The following is a 19,697-nucleotide window of genomic DNA, read 5'->3' on the forward strand; positions in this document are numbered from 1 at the left end:
TATCGGCATATTTATATATATATATATATATATATATAGATATTTATTTATGTATAGTATGTATAATAGATGCATATAAATATATAGAAATATATGTATGTGTGCGCATACAAGTAAAATATTCTTTTTTTCTTCAAACAATTAGAGCACGTTTTATATTTGAATGAAATTGTAGCTTTTTCCTTCGACATCATCCAGAGTAATCTAAACTGTTTACCAATAGGGATGACAAGATTTTAATTACTCATGGCGGCCATGTTTGTTTGTCATTGTGTTCAGTAAAGTTTACTATTTTATCTTGTCACGTTTCACTTTGCTATAACGCTTGGAAATTGTCCAAGATTATTACGAAAATTCACGTTCTTCGTTGACTAATGGCTTCATCATCAAAAAAAAATATGGCTATTGAGATGAGTCAAATTCTCTTGTGGGTCAGGAAATGCAATTATATTTCCAATAATTGAACGTTTGCTGCGGATTATGGTATGGTATGAATAGTACTTCGAGCCTTAATTCTTTCGAAGTGAGGCAGAAAATGCCGTTACCATCAACATAACAGGTTGTTGACAGTCTTTTTTCTCGGAATTCAGTGAAATCGATCCGGACGATCTCAATTTTCAACATGACGGTGCGCAGTTTCAAGTCTAAACATGGACAGAATGCGTGCAAATTTTGGGCACTCGTTAATTTCGAGAAATGGTACAGCGATTATTTTCTAAATTATTTTCTCTACGGATACGGAAATTTCAGCCAAAATTCTGCAGCGGGTCACTGAAAATTGGCGACAGTGGGTGCAAATATGCAAGCAGAACCGTTCTGACCATTCGGCCGAAATCTTGTTCAAATTATAAATGGAAAAAAATTATCTGAAAGAAAAAAGAATCAATTTTGACCAAATATATTAGATTTTTTTTTTTTAACATCACGTCGCTCTTTTTAGTATTGATTGTAACGGTCCTTTAACACTTCGCTCGTGTGAAGCTTCGAGGTCTTCATGATAGGCATTATTTACTTCCATTTTCAACTCCTCATTGGAGCGTAATATTTTTCTAGTCAGAAAATTTGTGAGTCTGGGAAGGAAAAAATAGTCTCTTGAAACCCAATCTAACAAATACATTGGGTTGGCTAGGGGATTAGCGCAATTCTTTCTATTTATGTAACTGGCATATCAGAAGCTCAGTGAGCCGCAGCGATTCCCGATATTCGTCAATGTAAAGAAATTAGAAATTCAGCAAACTAGTGATTGATAGTTAACCGGGACAGATTTGAAGTAATATTTATCAAGAAGTTGAATTGGGAGTGTTCCATTTTATTAGATATAGCAGAATTAAATTCAGAACGTTCTTATGAAATTCCATGAAACTTTGAAAAAATTATAGTTGAGATTGGTACTCTAAGCCAATGTAAATAGTTCAAAATTTATTTGGCGCGATCTCAGCAAAGATCAAAGACTTTTCAGCCCATGTAGTACAACTTCAATGTGGGCAAATTGTTTATCTATGAGGTGGTTTAGGAATATATTCGAAGTAAAGCATATTTATAGCGAGTGTTTCACGGTTGTTACTATTAGTTATATCTTAAGCATATACTATATTGTTTCATGATTATTAGATAGTATATACCCATACTTATACTAGAGCAACGTTAATAGATATTTAGCAACGCCTTTGTTACTTTTTTCTTTAATAATCTCTTGTTCAAAGGATAAGCACGCCACTAATGAGTTCGCAAATAGATAAATATAGTATATTGTTGCACTCTTTTTAATCTAAACTTTTGAGCAAACGAAAGACATTAGTAATGTGACAGTATTCTTATGCACCTTCTTGCATCCCATGAAATATCCAATAGTTGTAGCTAAGTGCTTCTTGCTATTTAAAACTCTTAGTATACATAATAGTTGTAAATATTGTTTATTGTTTATAAAACAAGACTAGATTAGTAGTGTAAACAGAGTTGCACTAAAATAAATCGTAAGCCGATTGTGCGAATTTATTTAGTTGTTAAGGGAATGTACACTCATTTGCAATATCTGTGCACAATATCTTTGTTTTTAAACATGTTGATGTTCTTCTTTCGAATATACCTAACAGTTTATGTACGTATGTAAGTGTTTTTAGTTCCTAATCTACTTACGTATATTTGTCGCGAATGAGCTACTTCTTTAACTGTTCAGAATGTTTGACAATGGATTAAAAGGAGGCGCATGCGCATGCTAATTTGTTGTCTATTTGCTAATAATGAATGCTTATGGTAAAAGAGTCGCACCAATGACTGCATTCACAATGACAATAGGATTTATTTCCCGATGCTCCTCATTTCAAAAAGGTTTGCCGGTCACTCTTCCTATTACTGACTGGGTGGTAGTAAAGATCTGGTATACTTACAGGTAAGTTAAGGATCACATTATTTTTTTTTAATTTTAACATTGCCATTGAAAAACAGTACAATTTTTAATCTCATGTTCTAATGGTGTACTAACTACTAGTCTTCGGCCGGACTTACTCACTTGCCTTACATTTAGCTAAGACCTGCCTACCTTAACAAGAATACTGTCATAATTTAATAAACTTTCATCCAAGGGTTCTTAAGTTATTGGTCTCTACTAATTTTGAAAACAAATTTTTTGAGAGAACATTGTTTCCTGATGCGAAAAAACACCGTTCATGTAAAGCAATGACGAGTTTGCTGAGTTTCATCGGAAGCCAATGGAAAGGGTTCAGAGGCTCACTGCGCTGTGCATAACGGGAGCTTTAAGGATAACCCCAACCGCCGTTCTTGAAGTGGTACTAAATCTGCCACCCATAGACCTCCGACTACATAATCCCACTTTTCAACTAGGAAAGAAGGTTCAAAATAAACATAGAGAAAGATGGCTGGCGTAAAAATGTGTTAGCTTCCGCAACACTATAAACATCTATACGGATGGCTCGAAAGTGGACGATGCAGTTGGTGCGGGAATATGCTGCCCAAAGTTAGGCATAAGGCAACCTTTTAAGTGGCCGAATCACTGCAGTATACAAGTATTTCAAGCTGAGGTCTTTGCTATTGGGAAAGCCGCGGAGCTGGCCTCTAATGCACCTCCAGGCAAATCCAGAGTCAACATCTACGTAGACAACGAAGCAACAATGAAGGCAGTAACCTCGTATCACATATCGCCCAAAAGTGTCTTGGGAAGCATGGCAACAGTGGATACTTCACTTCTACTCGATGCTATAAAATAGTGGACGAGATTATAAATGATGGTGTGCGATTAACATTCGAAAACGGATTGATTGATTGGGAAATCCTTGCGCTGTCCATACGACGATCTTGACAGAAGCATAGTAAAGAAAATCGACACCCCTTGAAACGATCTACCTGGGTGCAAAACTGAAAAGTCATGTGTATAACACAAAATTCCTATTGGCACTCATTAGAAGAGATTATATGAACATGATCGGAATACTAACCGGTCACAGTCTGGTGGCGGCATACGCCCGCAGAATGTGGCTGATAGATAAAGAAGATTGTAGGAAATGTCAAGAGCAGGGCATCAAAGAAACTATGGAGCATATCTTGTGCACTTGACCCGCATTGGCAAGACTTCTGCAAGCATCTGGGGTCCCCACGGTATGATACACTGGAGAAAGTGTCCACAGTGAGAACGCAGAGTCCTTTAAAATTCTCGTCAAGCGCAGGCATCCTAAGAGATGATTACCATTGGACTAAGAAACTGCACTTCATTTGGTATCGCAAAGGATCAAACTGGTCTATGCGTGGCTTATTGGCATACCAGATTAACCTAACCTAACCTATAAAAAAAGGTGTGGTAATTGAAACATATGTTTTAAAAATTATAATATTTTCAGATTTTATATGAAATACAGATGTATGTTCATATATACGTATGTATGTATATATATAGATATGTATACAGTTAATGAAATGCTGGAAAATAATATTCAATTACAAAGCACACATACTATAAACACTTACATATAGTATATAAAAGTATTTCCACTAAGAGAAAATTAATTTTCTTGCCATAACACGGAAGTTGCCACACGCACATGACTTACTTCCTCCACAAAATTAGTTGGTAATGTGATACTTTTACAGAATTTTCCCATTCAATATGTTCTAAGTGTATAAAACAAATATACATATATTTACATAAATATACATACATACATACATTTACGCTTGCGTGCTTACAATATTATTCACACACACGCCTGTGAAAATGGCAACAATTGCGAAAACCCTAATCTTAAGCGGATTTAGAGGATCTGCTTTTATTCGGCTAAGATATGGATGATATGTGTATGTATGCTGTTCATTTGTATTCTCTTAACGCTTGAAGTGCTGACGTACGAGAACACCTATTCCAGATTAGTTTTGATCACGCCGCCTGCTTGAATTTTCAAATATAATTTCCCTAATTTTATTGTTAACAAATTTTGTACAGATTGTACGTATTATATATTGAGTGCAGATATACATACATACATAATTATGTAAATATGTATGTTGCATAAGATTGGAGTGGCAATTCATACGCAACGAGCACACAGGAGATACTGACCAGGAAGTATGTACTTTAGAGTGATTCAAAAAAAATTTTTTTTTTTTTCGTTTCGTACTCGGAAAAATAGGTTCCTAGACACCTCTAAGAAAGCCTCTCCAAACATGAGTTTTTAATTGTAACGGGAAGGTCCTTCTACATACAGTTTTCTATTTTTTCTTATTATCAGATAGAAAAATTTATATCTCGCTTCCAACTACTTGAAAAAATATCTTGTTCCTTAGATTTTGTAGGAAATTGAATGCTCTAAAATATGGTCTCTTATGATTTTTTCGCAAACCCAAACGTTTAAAAGATATTAACAGTTAAAGTTTGATTATTTTTGGGAAAATTTTTATTTCTTATGAATTTTATAACTCAATGAAAAAAAATTATTAAGAATGATGAAACTCATAGTTTTGTAGGAAATTTACTGCTTTATAAAAATGGTCTACTATGATCTTTCGATTAAGTTAAGCGTTTACGAGATATTCATCGTCAAACATCAATGCATATTAAGGTGGATCAAAAAAAAATAAATTTTTTTTTCGTTTGATACTCTGAAAAATAGGTTCCTAGACATCTCTAAGAAAGCCTACCCAAAAACCTTATTCATAATGATTTTTTTCATTGAGTTATAAAATTCATAAGAAATTAAAATTGTTCCCAATAATAATCAAACTTCAACCGTTAATATCTTTTAAACGGTCGGGTTTACGAAAAAATCATTATAGACCTTTTTTGTAGAGCATTCAATTGACTACAAAATCTAAGGAACAAGATATTTTTTCAAGTAGTTGGAAGCGAGATATAAATTTTTCTATCTGATAATAAGAAAAAATAGAAAACTGTATGTAGGAGAATCTTCCGTTACAATTAAAAATTCATGTTTGGAGAGGCTTTCTTAGAGGTGTCTAGGAACCTATTTTTCCGAGTACGAAACGAAAAAAATTTTTTTTTTTTTTGAATCACTCTAATGGTGTTTTCAAAGTCGGTGCCTAACATACTCGAAAACGGCTAAGCCGATTAGGTTCAAATTTTAATACGAGCTTTATAAATATATTTTTTAGTAATTGATCGAAAACATTTTTCTCTCCGATAAATATTTTTTTATACACAATTTAAGGCCGAAATTTTGCTCGATTGATTTTTATTTTTTAGAAATTTTTATTCTGTCAAAAAATGGTATTTTGCTTATTCCTTTTATTAATTACTAGATTTAATATTACTTTAACGATGGTTTTTTGATTTCAGAGGATCCAGTTTAGATATATAGACACCGCAAAACGTGTTTGTTTAGAGGAGCTCCCGGAGATCAGCTGTAGGTCTTTTCAAAATAAGTATTTTTATTAATACTAAATCTTAAAATACAACTAAAAATTACCATAATATGGGCACAATTTTTTTATTAATAAATAGTTAAATATTTTCGATCACACTGAAACTAAATACAATTGTAGATCAAACAAACCTAATACCATTTAAAGTGAAATTATACTCGATATTCTTATCTGCGTAACTGGATGTGTATACTTGTATACGTATATTGACATTTACCCTCTAACAGGCAAATCTAAAGTCGTAGACAGAAAAGTTTGGGAATTTTTTTGTGGGGTACTTAGGCTCAAAAATATCATCAGATGATTTTTTTTTTAATTTTTTTGTGCTGGCAGGTGAGAATTACTGAAGCCGATTTAGGTCAAAATAAAGAAATAGGTGTGATTTCAATTAAGAATTCATTTTAATTAAAAATTAAAGAAAATAAGCAAAAGCAAAAGAAGAATTTCAATAACTAGGGGAATTCAAATAACAAAGTTTATTAATTTTTGTGATAATAGTCAAAAAACAGTTTTTCATAGTTGGGCAGCATAAATTTAGTTTATATGTGAAACAAAAACACTAATTTCTGAACTTTGGCACAATTTACATTTTCTTTTTCCACCATGTTTAGGAAGCCAAATCGGAAAGCGATCATACTGATCAAAGCGAGCATCCGCGACTGGATGTTCTGCTCTTTTTCCCACATTTGGTTTCTTTCCTACGAGTGTTGATGGCGTAAAACTTGGCCGACCACTAGGACGATTGTGTTTGTAAGCGACAAGACCAGCAGCAATTTCTTCATGGAACTCAGGCATCTTTAACAGCTTGTCTTCTATATCAACGAAATGGTAAAAAAACCGTGTCATCAGATTTCGAGTCTTTGCGTGGATATGGTAACGATCTATGAGTCCATCCATTAAGTCTACTCCCTCCTTTTGGCTATTATGTTCCCGTATAATTTTTTTATATAATTTTCTACTTTAATATGCTGCTATTGCTTTCGATCGTAGCGTGCAACTTTGGCCGATTGCTCGTTTTTATTTTCTCTTTTAAATCGCTGAATGCAAATATCTTTTTAGCGCCAAAACTGTTTTACAATCATTGTTTCTTGAATTGGAGTGAAAGCATTTTTACCCCAATAGCTTTCCAAATTCGGATAACGGTAAACAGACATATAACTGAGTACGCCAATGTATTTAAAAATTCTTTTAGCGTTTATCTTAAACTTTCTGTTAACGTTTTCAGAATAAGCTTCTCAATTTTTTTCTTCCCCAATCAATGGAACTAACGGGTGGGCCATATAAAATTTTAAATTTAGAAAGTCAATAAAAAAACGGCTTAATATTTTTCAAAGGTCTAACATTTATTTAAAAGGTTGTTTTATGAAATTTATTTGTGGAAAACAATTTCGGACAAATGACCACCACGATTGAGTTTACAGTAGCTTATCCGATCCACCCAATTTTTGAGTACTTTCTCGATGGTTTCAGGCCTTATGGCAGCTACAGCAGCTTGAATCTCGTACTTTAGATCTTGAATTGTTTCTGGATGGTTGGCGTTACATTTATCTTTAACAGCTCTCCAGAGAAAATAGTCCAACGGAGTTAAGTCGCAGCTTCTGGGAGGCCAATTCACATCACTTCTTTTGCTGATTATGCGATTTTCGAAGATAAGGCGTAAAAGATTGAGCGTAGCGTTTGCTGTATGGCACGTGCGGGTTTTCTGTGCCCCAAGTGCGACAATTCTGCTTGTTAACGTAGCCATCGAGGTGGAAATGAGCTTCGTCCGAAAAGATGGTTTTTCGGTAAAATTGACCATCCTCGGTTTTTTTTTTCAAGTTTTCAATATTTCCCAGTTTTCTTCTAGTGAATAGGGACCCATTTCGTAAATTTTAGACTTTTTACTGAATATCTGTCACTTTCCGAATGGTATTTGACGTTTCCAACGTCGAAATACAGATAATTCACATTTAAAACGTTAGATGGCCCACCCTGTAGTTCTTTTCTAAAACAAATCGCAGCACATTTCCCTCAGTGAGCCAAGCTTTGTGATACATGGCGGTAAGAGTGAGTTGCCGCGGAAAAGCACAACATTCACATCAAGCGTAAACTTTGAATGAAAAACATATACCTGAACCTGTAAAAGCACCAGAGGAGGGAATGACCAAGGGACCAGTAGTTTCCAAGGTTGGTAATGGAGATCAAGGTCCTTTTTTTTGCTTTAAAGTGTATTGCTGTCAATGACCTAGCTGCGGTAGAGGAAAGGTATTTTAGAGAGCGTTGATGATATTACAGGCCTATTCGCCTATTTCAACTGATTCCATTAAAGGAGCAACTCTTCATCACTAAGTTTACTTAGATTAAATTTAACGATTCATTTTTAAAAATAAAAAAATACTAGCATTCAAAGAAATAGCCCTGGGCGGTTTTCGTATAAAAAAGTATATTAACTTAAAACAAATAAACTTACTTATTTACAAAAAAGTCTTCAGTATGAATATTTCGATAAAACACTTTTTATTTTATCTTTGAAAATTTCAAAATCGGTGCTGGAGTTAATTGAACTTTAACACTGAATTTCTGCATTCAACTGACGATAACAACAAAACGAAACGTCACAATACATTTGTTAATATCTAGGAATTATGAGCTGATGTATTATCTAACGGTTCTTTTAATAGTTGTAAACAAAAATAAAATTTCTTATAAGCTTGTGCCAATTTATTTAAGGCGGCCTGAGGACGGTCTTGCCTGTTAGAGGGTTAAAATATATACAGTAGAATCCCAATTATCCGAATATCGATTATACGAATATCCGATTATCCGGACTCATTCGTCTCGGCTCTAATTGTCAATTTAAAAATGTTTTGACGGCGCAATGTTACATGTTACGACAAGTTTATTTTCGCGTCCAATCGTGTTACGTGTACTACCGCTCTCATTTCTTTGCGGGATAGTGTTTTTTATGGTTTCATTTTCTTAGATAGCGTTCAACTGAAAGGTTGTCTCTAATTTTTGTCTGCCTTTTTGTGTTGGAAATTTACAATGTCCAAGCGAAAAAGAGTAGTGTTGTCTCTTAATGACAAAGTGAAGATAATTAAGAGTATAAAAAATGGTGAATCTGGCAGTAAGTTGGAAAAAATATATGGTGTAGGAACTTCTACGATATCAGGCATTAAAAAAAATTCTGATTCCATAATGAAATTCACCTGCGCGCTTGAGAAAGAAGATGGAAGATCGCAACGTAAAGTTATGAAAAATCTCAAAATGAAATTCTGGAGAATGCAGTTTTTACTTGGTTTTTACAAAAAAGAGCATGCGGCCAGCCGATATCAGGACCTCTGTTATGTGAAAAAGCATTGAATTTTAATCAACAACTTGGTGGTGATAATTCTTTCAAAGCGAGCTGTGGATTCAAAACTAGTCATGGTATTCGAGATTCAAGGAGAGAAACTTTCTGCTAACGTTGCATCAGCCGACTCTTTTGTAGACGAGTTAAAAGAATTTCTAGATGAAAAGGAATACGATTTAGATTTTGTATACAATGCAGATGAAACAGGGCTTAATTGGAAAGCTCTACCAAGCAGATCGTTAGCATCGCGTCGTGAAAATGCAGTACCTGGTCACAAAGTGAGTAAGGACAGAGTTACAGTTATGGTTTGCGAAAACGCTAATGGAACACATCGATTGCCACTGCTACTTATTGGTAAATCAAAAAATCCGCGCTGTTTCAAAACTGTTAAAATCCCGCTAACTTACGCTAACCAAAAAAAGCATGGATGAACACAGATATTTTTCTTACTTGGTATGAAAATACGTTTATTCCTGAAGTGAAGAAATTTCAAAAGGTCGTGTGGAAAGAGGGCGACGTATTGTTGTTGTTAAATAATGCGCCAACGCACCCTTCCGCTGAAACACTAAATCGAGAAAATGGGAAGTTCACAGTTAAGTTTTTACCCCCAAATGTAACATCGGTATTGCAACCAATGGACCAAAGTATCATTGAAACTTTAAAACGTTTATACAGAAAACAACTATTGCGTCGTCTTTTGACAACAGAGGACAGTGAAATAGAAACGACGTTAAAGTTTTTTAAGGAAACTAACTTAAAAGTTTGCTGTTATATGCTGGTAGAAGCGTGGAACTCTGTGGAATTGTAAACATTAAAAAGGGCTCGGAATAAATTATTAAAATTAACTCTATCTAATTCCTCGATTAAACCGCATGACGATTTTAAAGAAGTAACAGAAGCAATGAAAATTCTTAGCATTGGTGAAGGGTACGATGAAGAAAATATTAAGAAATGGCTGAACTGCGATAATGATACCCTGGATTCCAAATATTAACTGATGAGGAAATCATTGAGAATTTGAACAATAACGAGAGAGAAGATGAAGAAGAGACTGAAACTGGGGATGTATGTCAAGTACCATCTCACGCAGAAGCTTTTGAAGCTCTTGATATTGCTTTTAAGTGGTTTGAAAGACAGGATGTATCGGATCCCATACAGATGTTACAACTGAAACGCATCAGCGACTTGGCCGCAATGAAACGATGTGATTCTTTACGTCAAAGACCAATAACAAGTTATTTCCAACCAAAATTTTAAATTACATAGGCAATATGCAACACATTATTTATCGTTATAGCTCGGTTTTTATATATCGTACATATTATCTAAACTACACTTGTAAAACTTATTACATAATAAAACTTTATTATAAATTAAATGTTATTTGATTTGCTTTGAAATCGATTATCCGGATTTTCGATTATACGGAATTCCCCTAGTTTTATCTGATCCGGCTAATCGGGATTCTACCGCTCAGATGCTACACTACATTTCGATCGGCCAGCCGCCTGCAAACACAATACTTCTTCTCCTCTTTCAAATCAACGCAGTTGGAAGTTTTTGCATACGAATCCAGACGCGAGATATCTTCCACGTCTGTTTTGATTGTATTTGTTGTTATATTATAAACGACCGTAGCCTGAAATCTCGCTTTTTCCGGATTCGCTTCGAAACTTATACGAAATGTGGACTCATTCGGTATTTTGATCATTTTCATTTCAACATTGTTGATCGTTTCTAATTTCAATTCGGCACATTTGCCGCTAATATTTTTATTAACCAGATATTGATTCATTTCGTCTAACACTAGTGCCGTAACATTCTTCGCAACTTCATCACTTGTGGGCAAATTTTCATATGGTACACAAACGCACCAATGCTCGGGAATGCCGGCATTATCACAGGTACGATCCTCTGGTATTTCACGAAAAATGCTTACACCATGTATGGAGTCATTAAGATAAGGAAATTCTTTTTCCGGTTCAGCCACCTCAAGTATATGTTTCATGGTTGCATAAATGTCATAGGGTGTCGTTAAACGCCGCTGATTTATTTGTAGGTTTTTCATAAAATCCGGATATTTGTTTTGATACCACGACGGTATCGATATAAACATTGTAGGTAATCGTTCTTCCAAGAATCCTGATTTTAACTCCAGTAATTCACCCCAACGCATACCATGATCCGAAAGTAATATCACAATCGAACGATCTAGAATACCATCACTTTTCAATTTTTCCAGATATTCCAATACCTTCACATCCATTGTTGCTTCGGTGTCGAAATAGTTGTGACTAAATGAATTCGACCAGAACAATCCGAAGAGTGGTTCCCCTGCAAAGGCGTTCGCAAATTGTAAAACATAATCATAGATGTATTCGGCATAGTGTTTGCGGCCAACACAATATGGAAGTTCATCTTTTTCGGCCACTTTTAGCTCCTTTTCAATGGCTAATGTCATGGGGCGTAGATAATAATCGGTCGGTGGCTGATCAAATCCCTCCTTTAAATAATTGAAAGTGCTCATTGAACTTGTGTCCTCTGCGTAGGCGGTTTTATAACCAAATCGCTTAAAATCGTTCCAAATAAAGTTACAAACTGGCTTGTTAAGTCCACCTACAGTCTGGGGCAAGCATTTTTTCTCCGCCGTCGCTGAATTGTATGATGTGAGCAGCGGCATTAAATTAGGGAATGTATTATCGCCGACCTACATCATAAATATAAAAAATATAATTTTGATGATTGACGCTTTCAAAAAAATATCAATTTTAGAAGCAAACTTACTTTATTATAACCCTGCAACTCAAACCATTGGTTACTTTGCAGGTACTTGAATGTCAGTGGCATAGTGCGTCGCAGGTTTATGCGCGACAAAGCGTCAATGCCAAACAACAAAACGCTTGGCTTAATTGCATCCAGTACCGCCGATTGGTTTTTACTTGCAGATCCGGTGATATTTTTCCGCTGAACTTCTTTGCCTGTCTGTATAAAAGAAAATGCGTCCTTTTGTATAGTTATCTTGGATTCCTTATCAACGTAACACTCTGTAATTATGTACTCGATGTGGTGAGGCACGATAAAGTTCTGATGGAATATGACGCAATTTAAAAGCCTGCAAAATGTTTACAGTTATTTTATCACCGAATTTTAATATATGTACATATGCAATTTATAATATATTTTGATATTCGGAAGTTTCTGGAAATGTCAAGTACGAAGATAGTTTCGAATATATAAGCTTTCTATTAATATTATCTTTTCCGACAGTTTTTAACTCCTTTTAGGACATAAAATTACAGTAAAGCATTTGCAGAAATAGAAAATCACTTACTTATAATTGTTGTCAGTCTTTCCACCGCTTTCAGGTCTGACTATTTGCTGATAGCAACAGCGCACATCGCTAGCGCTAGCATTTAACGGCTTAACGGCTCTTTCTATTGCCTCCATATTCATGTGCAGAAGGTATCGTCGTGCATTTAGCAGATTTGATTTGATTGTTATGAATGATTCGTCGTTTGTACAATTGGAGTATTTAAAATCTTTTGGGTTAAAGAATTCTGACACACCCTCGCCGAAAAGGATCCACATAGGGAATTCGACACTGTGATGTGTAGATGAAGTATTTGGTTTGCGTTTCATTATCATTTGCCATGCTGAGGTATGAGTCTGTGACATTTAAAGGCTCTGCAAAAATGATATTAAATAATTTAATTATTGTTTGTTATATGTGTATACTGCACATAATTCCCAAAAGTACATATGTATGTATGTACAATGTACATATTAATATTTTTTTTTTTTTCAACAACATTGGGAAATGTGAATGTTGATTCGCCGTTTCTCAGAGTATAATGCTTGGGTTTCACTCACCTTTCCAGAATTTTCATTTAAAAGCACCAACTAATTTAATCAGTTGATATCTCCTTAGGGTGTTATAACTCATTTTCGAGCCTATTCAGTATATTTTATATTTGTTATATACCAGCATGTGCGCTCGATTCAACACTTTCCTTCTGCGAATCGAAGGCAGCTATATTACACATGTATATAGTTGGACTGTTCTACTTTATTGTCTTTACTTAAACTTTAAACCAAAAACCCAAAGGGGGCAAAAAATAGTAAGACTTTTCAACTTAAATTTCGCACAAAAACTCATTCGTCGAAATTTTTTTATTGGTTGGAATAACTGTCAGTAAAATTATTCAGCAAAGAAGTTCTAATAAATTGTGTGTACGGAATCAAACTTCTGATGCTGAAATGTTCAGAATTTTAGAAAAGTCCTTCGGTAAAAGTTTTTTGTCGCGAGCAAGTGTGTTTGATTGCAACAAATTATTCAAAGAGGGCTGAAAACGCTTTGACGACGAACCACGTCCAAGACGGCTGATGGTCACGTCGTCAATAAATTAAAGAAATTGGTACTTGAAAATCGCCAATCTCTGACTAATCTTACTGGCATCGTTTGAATATAGTAGAATTAGTTAAAACTATTTTAAAAGATCTTTTGGACCAAGAAACGTGAAAGCACGATTAGTTTCAAAATCACTTAATTTTTTCGAAAAACAGGGTCGCGTTAACGTCTGGGAAACAATGTTTTCCGACTACCAGAATATCTTGAACCTATGCTCGCGATCCCGAAACATTAATGATTAATCGAAACATTAATGATTAATCGGCCGAATATTGTGGCAAAGATGAGACGAAGCCGATAAAACACGTCAAAGCCGGTCAAAAATCAAATTATGTTGACAATTTATTTCGATTATCGAGCACTCCGAATTTCTTCCGACCAGACAAACCTTTTAACAAGAAATACTATTTGATTAGTAACCGTCGTTTGCGGCTAAAATAGGGCGGAATTAAGGGCCGGTAATTCTTGCTTTTTGCACAACGATAAACAGTAAACTATGCGAGATAAATATGATTTTATGTATAAATGATCAAGAGGATGAGAAAAGCTGAAATCCGGGTGACTGACTGACTGTCTGTCTGTCCGTCCGTCCGATCGTACAAGCTGTAAATTGAGATATCTTGATGAAACTCGATATGTGGGCTCCTTAGCACAAGGAAAATTCGTGGAAAGGTGTAATCGGATCACTGCTTAATGTACATATCTCTTAAAGCTAGAACAATCAAATTTTTCCAGCTAAAATACTATAAGAACACCTCCGACAGTGTGAAAATTAATGAAATCGGAACAGCGCTGCTTTCTCCCATATAACGGTACTGTTCAAAACTACTAAAAGCGCAATAAATGAATAACTAAACGCCCCAGAGACCTTAAATTTTACCTCCGAGATATAAGAGCGCTTTGCGGGAGTCTGTCTGAAAATAGAACGAGGGACGTGTCGCCGCCCATTTTTTGGTGAAACGCCATATCTCGAAACGAGACCGAACGACTTTAACTAAACTTATACTTGGCATTTTTCTCATATTTCTATGTCACAGTGTGAAAACGAGTGATATCGAACCACAATCACATCTGCCACCCACATAAAACAATTTAAAATTCCACTTTCGAATAAACAAATCAGGAAGCTATTGATATAACGGGCAAAAACTTTGCACTAATAATTCCTTTGTAGTATACCACTTTATGAGCAAAAATTATTCAAATCCAAACAAAATTGTTCAAGACCCCAGTATCTATAGTTGACTTTTGACCGAAAATATACAATTCAAATTCAGACAGAAACCTTTCCAGGTGACTTTATGCAGGGTATATCGGCTGATATTTGAGTTAGCTCAATGAAAATTACAGAACGTATTCTGCTCATAACAATGTATATTTGTGCCTAAAACAGATAAATCGGATGAAAGCTTGACCTAGCCCCCATATAACTATTATATTATCAGGATTTTCGATCATCCGGCTGACTTTAGTCGATATGATTGGTCATTGGATATGAATATCTTAATGAAAGCCGGAAAACATTTTTTGTTTGTGGTATAATATATAGTTAATGGATAAAATCGGCTCGTTTTACATCTTAAGGTATTTCGCTTAATCTCCTGGCGTTGTTTATTGTAAGTTGTAAGAGTATAAAATGTTCGGTTGAACCCGAACCTATGTAAATTCTTATTGCTTTTTCTGTCCGTCTGGTTAGCGGTGACTCAACTAAAATTAAAAGGATAATTATCTTTAAATCACTTTTGGTAGACATTGGCTCCCATTTATTAGTTCAATAGAAATATAGTTTTGATTTCCAGCTTCTGATTTCAAAAATACATTTTGAACACTCGTTTTTGTCACGCACCCACACATGGATAGCTCCCTTAACCGGCAAAAAACACTATGACGGTGGGTGTCCGGTTACGAGGAATTTCACTTCTCACATACAAGTAATTTTACATATTGAAACTGATATACTATGTAGGCAAATAAGAAGTTGATATTAAAGTACATGATTTATGAAGACTGGTTGGTTTCTCACTCCAAATATTTACCAAACGAAATATTTTCGTCTAAATTTTCTGCATTACCTTGCGGCATAAAGCCAGTCAAGAGAACGGAGGTCTTCATAATTGGCAAATTAGACTTTAATGAAGTTGCAAATCGAGCACAATGCTCCTACCGTGTCGTCAATAACTTCAACTCCTTTGGGCGTGAGACAGAATCAGATATAGATTAAAATATTAACATCTCTCCCCAAACATTTTTGTACGTAAAAATTAAAATAAATTATGTAACTGGTTGCTAGCTGAAAGCTCTTGACGGGCGCAATCTTCAGCTAATAAATGAATAATGATGAAGTTTCGAAGAATTACACCTCGAGCCGATAAAAAATAATATGGGAAAGCACAAAATCTTAATGTAAACATTGAATAGTTTCGAGTAGTGAAATGCCAAAAAGTATTTTAAAAAAATCTGATAAATTTGATATATTTAATGTAGGGACGTGTGAAGGGAAAACGAAGCAAAATTCCAAAGAAGTATTGATACAATTTTTTTGCTTATCAGTGGTTACGTTTCTATGCCCCTCAAATTACTGAATTTAAAACACCAATCGATCCAAATAATCACTTTTACAATTCATAAATGTTGCGGTTATTTTAATATTTGTTAATACAGTGGAGCCTTCTAAAGTGTTACCAAGTACAGTATCAATAAAAAAATTCTATAATTGTCCAACCCTAGTTTATCGACCTTACTTACCTATAGTCAGTATACTAGAAACTATACGCTAGTGTGTATCGTCTATAAATTGAGAATATTATATCATAAAATCGTTAAATTATATTTTCTATATGATAGAAATAAAGTTAACGGAGAAAAAATGTTTTCATTTTTGAAAATTTGACAATTTTTTTTAACTAAATAAAGGAAATATAAAAAAATCGGCCCGCTCCGGGGAAAAATGGCGAACTTCAAAAAAAAATTGGCGAGTTTACTTAAAAAAACCGATTATTTTATATAATTGATCGTGTAAAATTTTTTCGTGGATTTTTTCGAAAAGTTCATTCAAAAACAAAAATTAAAAAAAAAGATCCCCAAAAGTCAATTTCTGCAAAAGTTAGGGCTATTTGAAAATAAAAAAGCCATTTTTTTTATTTATAACTTTTTTGAAGTTGGACAAAAAATTTTGAAAAAATTCTCAAAATGTTTTTTAAAGGATAGAAAAGGATGGATAAGTTTCAGCAAAATCTAAAGGGGTCGGGTTCAAAAGTGGTCGGAATCTGAAAACTATTGCAAACCTGAAAACTATTCTTCATTTTTTATATTAATGTTGGTTAGTTGGTTGAAAGTAGAGTTTCAGTTCTGGCCGCAAGAAGCCGCATTTCATTTGAATGTTAAACTATTTACAAACGCATGTTAAGCTACTATGTTAGCAGTACATTATTATGTTAGTGCCAACATATTTTACACCGAGTAACGTTCTCAGAATAAACCAAACACGTTTGAAAGTCTAGACTTTTGCAAACAAAAATATAATTTTTTGTGTTAAGGGGTTCATGGATTTAATGGTTTCAACAAATCGATTTTTTTTATTGTCTTCTATTGTACTAAACTTTCAAGTTGATCCCAGTAATAGCTTCGGAGATACAGCCTTGAGAACTTGTGCGCTCGAGGCTAGTTAGGCTAATTGTGCCATCTTTAAACGCGTTTTTCTCGAAACTGTGTTTTTAAAGTCGTTGGCAAAATTTCTCGAGAACAACTACTTGAAAAATAATTTAATTTTTTTGTAAACATGTCTGCCAAAAATGCGATTTTAATTTATTTTCCTTTGTCCAAGTTCTAAGTTAAGGTTTTAACTAAAACACGTATTTTTTCACTTAAGATGATCCTGTAAAGAGTTATCCTGCCAACGTGGACGCATCTTTTTTCCGAGTGGTCACCGGAAATGGTGTCGCGATGGCCGAGTTTGAAATATATTTTTTGCCAAACATTTTAAATTTCTCCGTTAATAGTGTATGTTTGTAACAATAAAAAATTCTAATAAAATATTTAATTTTTTGTTTGAAAAAAAGTTATTAAAAAACTGCCGTTTTTTACCCGACGAAACCCATGTAACCCTTAGACAATCTTTTGCTTCCACTTCAAAACTATATTTTCCTAAAATTACATTTTTGTATAGGCAAAATTCCCACCTATACAAAAAAAATTTAAAAAAAATTAGTTGCATCACTTTGATTTCACAAAATATGCTGTTAACTGAGTGCTAAGATTCTAATAAATTTTTGCAAGTATCTCGGAAACGAATAAAAAGCACATTACGATCACACTTACCCTGTTTGACATTTTTATCCACTCCGTAAAGTATTGCGTGTTGCACATTAGTTGTATAATTGAATGATTCGCAAAACAAAATTAATGCTAAAATGAGCACATACAACACCGATAACTTCGTGAATTGTTTAAATTTGGTAACTGATACAAACTGAACTGACATTTTCAAATTTCGCCATTTTTTAGAAGCACGTGAGGTGCACATTAAATTGGGTAATTTAATTTTCATAACTTAATTTTCTTCTAATTCCTTATTGAGATTATACATATGTATACAGTTCTATCGAACTCAGTTTTATAACTGAAACTTTATTAATATGATGCAGTTTTTTATAAATAAGAAGAAATATAGCAAACTCTATGAACGGCAATTAAGTGAATAAGAATAGAGTAGTTAGATTTGCATGTCTTTAACATCTACAGTACAACCACTTTAATAGTAACTCTAAATATATTTCAGCAATTTATTAGCGATTATACTTGTGTATCTTTAAATGCACATAAAAATGTTTACTTATTTATAATTAGATATAATATTATATACCGTATTATGATTATAGAAAAAGGCTTTCAAGTCATGAGGTTAAAATTTAGAAATACTCATTTATGTATTTATCCGTATTTTAGGTTCACATGTTAGAGGTTTAGCTGCGGAGACAATAACCAAAAGTATTTCCATAGACAGCTTGCAGCTAAATTTATTTATCTATTTATATTTGTTTGGTATAAATATTTACCCACCTCTTTTTATTTTTTCTATTGAGACTTTGTTTCGCAGTTAATTTTTTATTTTTGGATTCTTGTGCGCAAATGTTGTCAAACCAGGTGTTTTTTCGTTTGTAAAAAAATTAATTGAGCTACTTTATACTTTCATTATACTTATATCTGCGAAAAGTTGAGACGACGCTGCATCCTTTTCCAGATTCAGGTTTTATATATATCTTTCAACGACTACACTCACAGAAACCACTAAAATACTACTCATTTCTGGTATTGACACTCATCGAAATCTTTGGAACACATACTATTCAAGTATACCAGGTCGAATATGGCGTAGATTAAATATCGCAAACGGATTTAAGGATATATAACTGATTATTTCGTTTAGGTTTAAGTATTTCAAACTACAGTAGTCAACATATTACAAGATAATTTCGTATTTCACTATATTTGAAAGTCGGCTTAAAATGTAAATAGTGTTTATAGCCCTGATACTGTAACAGTCAATCACACGCAATTTTGGCTTTGTTCATTCTATTCCAGCAATTTTGACCTCAAAGGTGTACAATGTTCTAAAAGACCGATTGTCGAAAATATCGATAAAATTATAGAAATTTTTGAGTCAAAAACAATTTAGAGTCTTTTCAGTAAGGGTGGATGCAAAGAGAAGTTCGATGTACGGATGCCGCAAAAGACCTCATGGACCGCTCCAAACCCCACATCCACCTTACAGCTTGCGAATGATTTTGCTGGTGAAAAATTCGCTTAAAGAGGAGCTTGTAAAGATCGGAACAGTCAACAGTTTTGTTCTATGAGAGTAGCATCATGAAATTACTTCGTTTGGTTCTACAAATAATTAAACTTTTTCAAATATTAAATTTGGTTTAACGTGTTAGGCTCCCACATCAGTTAAGCCTTTTGAATTGCCGCGACGAAAACAAAACCGTAACAGTATTATAAAATATATATTTCTCCACAATAAATATAAATGAAAAACATAATAAAACTAAGTACTTAGTTAATAAGGTTTTAAAA

The 19,697-nt window shown here is 34.0% G+C and overlaps 1 pseudogene; it reads right to left on the reverse strand.

Moving 5' to 3' along the window:
• Positions 1-10,697: 10,697 nt before the first annotated feature.
• LOC120769964 lies at positions 10,698-12,959 on the reverse strand (annotated as a pseudogene).
• Positions 12,960-19,697: the final 6,738 nt, after the last annotated feature.

Source organism: Bactrocera tryoni, chromosome 1 (assembly GCF_016617805.1).
Source record: "Bactrocera tryoni isolate S06 chromosome 1, CSIRO_BtryS06_freeze2, whole genome shotgun sequence".
Taxonomy (NCBI): domain Eukaryota; kingdom Metazoa; phylum Arthropoda; class Insecta; order Diptera; family Tephritidae; genus Bactrocera; species Bactrocera tryoni.